The sequence below is a fragment of the Vigna umbellata genome, chromosome 5 (assembly GCF_029865625.1).
Source record: "Vigna umbellata cultivar VRB3 chromosome 5, Vumbellata_1.0, whole genome shotgun sequence".
In the NCBI taxonomy this organism is placed as follows: domain Eukaryota; kingdom Viridiplantae; phylum Streptophyta; class Magnoliopsida; order Fabales; family Fabaceae; genus Vigna; species Vigna umbellata.
Genome location: NC_142169.1, coordinates 69503958 through 69511451, shown reverse-complemented (window position 1 = coordinate 69511451; position 7494 = coordinate 69503958).

The window sequence follows — 7494 nt, the reverse complement described above, 5'->3', positions numbered from 1 at the left end:
AGCGAGGAATGCCAGAGTGCTAGGGTCGGTTCTTAAAGGCAATGAGATCTGCCCGCGGGTACCTCGGGAAGCTTCCTCTGTTGTTGATTCTCAGTTGGACTGTGATCCAATGGATGAAGGCGATTTCCCAGCTGTCCCGAAAACTGACCGTAGATCTGGAACTGACGGTTATGATTTCCTAAATCTACCACGTGGCAGTCTCATAGCTGGTTGATGGTTTGTGGTGCACTTGGAAATAATGTGTTAATTTTATATCTCATTCCAGTATGTCCTGTAGCATAAATTTTGGAAAAAATAAACTGACAGTATTTTTTGGATAACATTTATTGTTTTTTTATTAAACTATTTAAATAATAAAGTATTAAATACTTTTAAAATACTTAATATATTAGATATGTTATCATTTAGTTTTATATAGTTCTACATTCTTGATAGAATCACAACCATCTATGAAAACTAATCAAATCACAACCATTTAGTATTTTTGGATAACACTTGTTGTTTTTATTAAACTATTTAAATAATAAAGAATTAAATACTTTTAAAATATTTAATATATTAGATATGTTATCATTTAGTTTTATATAGTTTTACATTCTTGATAGAATCACAACCATCTATAAAAGTTAATCAAATCAGAACCACTTAGTATTATTTGGATCACAGTTATTGTTTTTTATTAAACTATTTAAATAATAAAGTATTAAATAATTTTAAAATATTTAATATATTAGATATGTTATCATCATTTAGTTTTATATAGTTTTACTTCTTGATAGAATCACAACCGTCTATAAAAACTAATCAAATCAGTTTATTACCTTCAAAAATGTTATCAAGTAATAATTTTATTTTATTTTTAATATTAAAATCATTAATAAAAATATACATACTCATAATATTTAGTATAAATAAAAAATATATTATTATACGAAAACTGTATTTTATAACTCAGATATATGTTTAGTCTGAGTTAAAATTTAATATATAAAACTGTATTTTATAAACCATCTCTATAAATTTAACTTGGTTGGAAAAGAAAAAGGACATCCTGCTTTTAAATATCTCCAAAGGGATCACAATTTCTAAAGCAATCCAATTACCTTTATATATTCAAATATGTAAAGAAACCTAAATCTTATATTTTTTAATTATTAAATTTAGAATAAAAATAATTAATATGCATAAGATTAATAAGTGATAAAATAAACATAGTTTGAACTTTTAATTATTTAATTTTTACTAATATTATTTTTTAATAATATTTGAATTAGTGTCTATAAAATCTACATCTCTTTATATATGATAAATAAACAAATACAGATAGAGAAATCAAAATGTTTTAGTTATTGTATTACTTAATAAATTTACTTAATATCTAGTTTTGCAATTCAAAGAGAAACTCAAATTTTTAAAATATTTTATATTATATATAATATAAACTTTTAAGGGTTGATAATGTAAATTATAGTTTTCTAAAAAGATAAATAATAAAAAGTGAAATAGGCATAAACATATTATTCTCTTTCTTAATAAAAAATAATTACAAGATTGAACATACTTGTAACATTTTTTTATCTTCTTCTTTAAAAGAAAAACAAAAGTTTGTTTCTTTAAGTATTATTTGACTCCATTTTTTATATTTTATGGCTAAAGTTAAAGCAGTACTATTATATTAATAAAACTTAATTTTCCACTAGTGAAAATTAACTTATTTTTAAAAGTATAATTTTACTAGTGATATAACATTATCTAAAATTACATATAAATGGAATTTAAGTTAAATTTGTGAAACTTACTTTGCATTAAGTAAAGATAATTTAAAACACGTGAGTGTTAAAATTGTATATTGAGAATATAAATTATATATTAAATATTTAATTATTTATTTAAATTTATCATTAAGTAAATTTTTTCTCTTTTGTGTTTTTTATTTTTATTTTGTTACATTAGTTCTTATTATTTTTTGTGATGAGAAAACAGAAGTGAAACTGTTGAAGATTAATTTTAACTAGTGAGAATTTAGAATATATAATAGAATAAGTTCAGATTTTGAATGAAGAGTTGAATGGAAAAATTAAGGTCTTAGATTTATTTTTAGACCATTTACAACTTGTTGGGATGTTTGATTTGTCAAATTTTAATTAAAAAAAAATATAAGTGAATTATAAGCTTTTAAGTGGTGGATTGACGTTGGTGAATATGAATTCTTCATAAAATTATTAAAATAGGAATTAAGTTTAAGGACGGTGAATTATAGTTAAAGTTTAGAACAGTGACGTTAGAAGAATTACGTGTATTGGAAAGCAGTGGAAGTCAATCGTTCTACCTCTCATGGGAATGATTATATGTCTAAAATTTTATTTGTATGTTTGGGTTTGATTTGAAAATGAATTATGTTATATTATATTTTTATAATTTGTGATTTTTTTTATATTATTAGCTTATTATTTTTGCAGATGATGTTCTTTTAAAACAAACCTTAATAAAGAAAGAGCATTCGCCTCATTCTTTAGAAAAACGTTTGTTTTAGTCTTCAAAATTTTGTTTTTAGTCCTCAAAACGTTCGTTTTTTCGACTAAAACGAACGTTTTTTAAAGATTGAGACTAAATTGTACCTTACTTTGGAAGAGGGACGAAAACGATTAATAGTTTAGGGACTAAAAACATATTTAACCCTTTAAAAATTGTCTATAAATAAGTAAATAGGTTTAATCAGAACTATGCATATAAAATTGAATTGTAATTATTAAATAAATAAATAGACTATGTATATAAAATTAAATTATAATTATATTTTATAATGGTGTAAATATTTTATATAGTCAACCGTTCTAATTTATTGATTTTGTAATGTTTTTTTAACAGTGTTTTATAGATGTTACACCAAATTTCTCATCCCAATAACTTTATTCTATTTTAAAAGAAAAATAAATTTATATAGCGATAGAAATAAATTGGAAATTAAACATAATTATTTTATCTGTGGGCATGATTAATTATCTAAAGCTCAATAATATATTTTATTCCATATCTAGAAGGAGCAAAAGTACTTGGAGTACCTAATAATAGAGCAGCAAAAGAAATATATTGATTAACTCCTTCTTCATACATAATAATTTGATGGGATCCACTAAACAATATAAACTGTTATATGAAAATGTCATTACAACAAGCGGTTTATATATATATATATATATATATTTGAACATAGGCATTAACTAGCGAAAATAATAGTTGGGTCACAGCAACACTCGTCCAAGAGGCAACAGCAACAGAGAGCCGCTAGGCTGCATATACATAAAATAAAACACAAAGTTAACAAGAAAATAAGATCAATGCTAAACTGTATCTTTTCCTCACAGGGTATCCTTTCGATTTTGCTACAATTTTGTTTTAGTTACTTTTCTACATTTAGGAGAATAATTTTATCCTTTAAACTATAAGTTTTATACTTTTAGGATTAAATTAGTAAAAGATAGGTTTTAATTACGAAAACAAATTGTTTTATTATGATACGGGTTCTTGATAAATAATATAATGGATTTAATATTACCGAATAACATTTAAGTGTTTAATGTCATACATGAAACATATATATATATATATATATATATATATATATATATGGTAATTTTATTTAATTTATAAATTAATTTTATAAAATTGAATTAAATTTAAATAAAATATGATTAGAATTTTTTTTTAACTTCATATAACAGAATAACTAAATACTTTATAATTTAGTTTAGGATTAAAACATAATCTTTTACTTAACATATTTAATCCTAAAATTACAATAACTATTATGTTAACTTTTTTTTTTAAATGCGAGTAAATAATTGATTATAGTATATAGTTTAGTGTAGATTTCCACTTTCATATGAAAAGTACGGTTTATTTTTATTTTATAAAATGTAGAGATAAAATACTTTATAATTTAATTTTAAAAAGAAAATATTTAAATGTAAACTAAAATTTGGAGAGAAAAAGCATTAAAAGTAAGATTTAATGGTACTTTTTGCTTAATTGAAGAGAAAGAGCTTACCACCCCTCAAGGAAACCCGGTTCTCTTCTGGGCGGTGGAGGAGCATAGTACTGTGGAGGTGCCGCCACCGGAGGTGGCCCCTGATAAGGACCTGCGAGGGACATAAGAACAATAACTATTCACCAATAATTGACAAAATACAAATTGAAAAGTGCTTCAACTTCAGGCCATGACATATGAACTCGACAAAAAATTCTCAACTGGCAACTAAACAACAACTTTCTTTTATTGCCATACCAAGAAAGAGGATGCATCAAATTCAATGTAAGAACAGTTCATCATAATAACTTCATCTCTGTAAATTGAACTCTCTCTCTCTCTCTCTCTCTCTCTCTCTATATATATATATATATATATATATATATATATATATATATATATATATATGTATGTATGTATGTATTAAATGCGTGTATATAAACTATACCTTGAGCTGGGTATGGATAGCCATATTTGATCTCACTCATCTTAAGACCCTTTGCAAAAACCAGGTAGAAGAGAATACGAGAGTTTGATGTGTGTATGTGTGTATATATATATATATATGTATATGTGTGTAGAAGAAGGCATGGAGAGAACTAAGAAGAAAGATCCAGAAATGGCATTTCATTTCATTTCATTTCACACAATTGGATGTCGGCGTGTATCTTCACAGCCACTATTTGATGCTCTTACATTTTTCTTTATATCTTACTTTGCAAAAAGTTATCCACCACCACCTCGGCAGAAGAATAATCAAACAACATCGTCTAAAACAAGTTCTGCCTTTTTTCAGCTGTGGATTCCAGAGGAAGGTGACTGTTTGATTTAACAAAAGCTTATAAGTAACACTGTTTTCCTACGAGTCTTATTTTAACAATAGTTGTAATAAAATCTCATTAAATATAAGTGAAATAATAAATTATGCTTAGAAATCTAAACGCGAGTATAAATCCGGATATATTATGCAATAGTCCGAAACCTTAATTTGAGTGGAACGACAAAATATAGTTGAACTTCGTTACATAATTAATAATTCGACAATTCATTTAATTTTGACCAGTTAGTATTTTTAATGTCGTAAGTAAAAGTGATTAACTTGAACTGTTTTTACAATATATAAAATAACTATAAAAATTTGAAAAAAAAATAACATCATTTTGAACACTTTGACTAACATAATAGACTAAAATAAATATTAAGTCAAAAATAAAAAAGTAAAATATTATATAAAAATGAATTTCATTAATTCATTCCTTTAAAGTTATTGAAAAAAAATTGTGTTGATTTCTTAAGTGATTAGAATCAAATTTCATCTTTTTTATATAATTCTTTATAATTAATTTAACTTAATTACTAAATAGAAGTAAAAGAATATCAGAGAAAGTTGAGGTTGATTCTGACACGTGGATTGATTTGAGGGAAAGAATAGTTTGTCTTTGTTGCGAAGGTTGTTTGATAGATTAGTAGTTGTAATTAATAGAAAAGTGGGAAAGGGTTGGCTTGGTGTTGTGTAGCATGTGATGTGAATAGAAAGTTTGAGTCCAAAAGCAGTCTCACATGTTGAGTTGAGGGTGATTGGTATTCGTGGAGAATGGTACCTATCTTAGCATTTTGGGTTAGTAGAACCTTTAAAGCCGAATATATTCCTTCCATACTTGTACACGCTATTACCGCGTCTTCTAATTTCTTTATGGACACTTTTAATTAGGATAACCATAACTTAAGTAATTATTTAAGAATCTAACAACTCCGATTAAATTCATACCCATCTACCTCTTCGTTTATTTAATCTTTCTACACAGATATCTTAGTTTAACATATTGATTCCCTTTTATAAGTTTCTTCTTGTAGATTATTTATGGGATTTTTTATTCTTTTTTGCATTTTGGGATAATGGTAAGTAGGTGCGACTGACTAGTTTGCCTGTGGGGAAAGATCCATAGAGGTGAAAATCAATTTATAAGCAACTAATTAACTAAAAAATTGTTTGAACATCAATAAATAATGAACTCTTATTATGAACTTTTGCAGCGTCTCTTTGATCATTAATTAGAATGATATATGCAAAGGCCCAATTGGTTATGTTTTTTTTTTAATGATAGTTGTTTTTCATTCACAATTAAAATCTTTGTGGATCATTTAGTTCATGAGGAGAAAAATATTATACAAAAAATTAGATTTGTTTTGGTGGAATTTGTCCGAGGATTGGTCGTTCTTCATTTCTCTGTTCTTTTTCGATCTTCAATTCTCTTTGAGAACGCAATTCACTCCAATAGGTTAAAGAAACTTTGACTTATATGTTTCATAAAGAGATCACTATTTTATTACCAATTGTATATTAAATACCGTATATTCGTCCTTAATATGATCATTAAACGTATTAATTATATTTATCTTTCCTGATTAGTTTGTCTGACAGCCGTGATAAAATCTTGAAGTATAGGTTTTTTTTTCAATTGAGAATATCATAAATTTTAATACATTTTGATTTCAAAATTTAAAAAACTATTAAATATATAGTATTTTAATTTAACAATGTCAGTTTCTTTATACATTAAATAATGTTTTAAATTGATATTACTGAACAGTGTGTTAAATAGTATAAATAACAAAAAAAACTATTGAAAAAAATGGAAATAAAAAGGGATTTACAAGGCCACCATAATATGTAATAACTTATTATGAGTTTCTTGAAAATACTTCTTTAAGCACCTCCATTCTTTCTCACATACTTATGTAGGTGTGAAAATGTCTAAATTATCCATGAGTTGAAATCTTTTGGATTATATAGTATGAAATTTATTCACGATTGTGTAATCTATAAGTAAAAAACGTATTTTGATTATACAATCTATAAATTGAATTCTATAAGATATAGTACACGTCCAAAATTGTATTTACTTAATTAAAACCACATTCTAAATTATAAATTCCGTAGCACATTTATTGATGACATAGGTTTGAAAACATATTCTAATTTATACAATTCGAAACATGTTTCTAAATTATGAAATTCAAAAATAGAAAATTATATTATGAATTACGTAACGTAAAATATATTTTTAAATTTAAATATATTTTGGATTATGCAATGTAGTTTACGTAATAAAACACATATAAGATTGCGTAATCGATAACATGTTTATGAATTCTACGTTCTTTAATACTAACCAATCTAGCATGACCATTTTTGGCATTTACAGCACCACAAAAGAGGTGCATAAAGAAACTTTGTGGTGCAAAAAGTAATTATTTGACCCTCATTTCTTTTCCCATCCAATTTCCTAGCCCAACCCAACCCTTGGATCTGATTAACTGTTCTATTTTTGTTTCAATTTTTCAGTGAGAATATAGGTTAAATCAGATGTATTATATGAATAAAATATTGTTTTCTTAGTGATAATTAATATGTTTTTTTTTACTATTTTATATTCTATTTTGGGCAATATCTTACTTTTTAATCT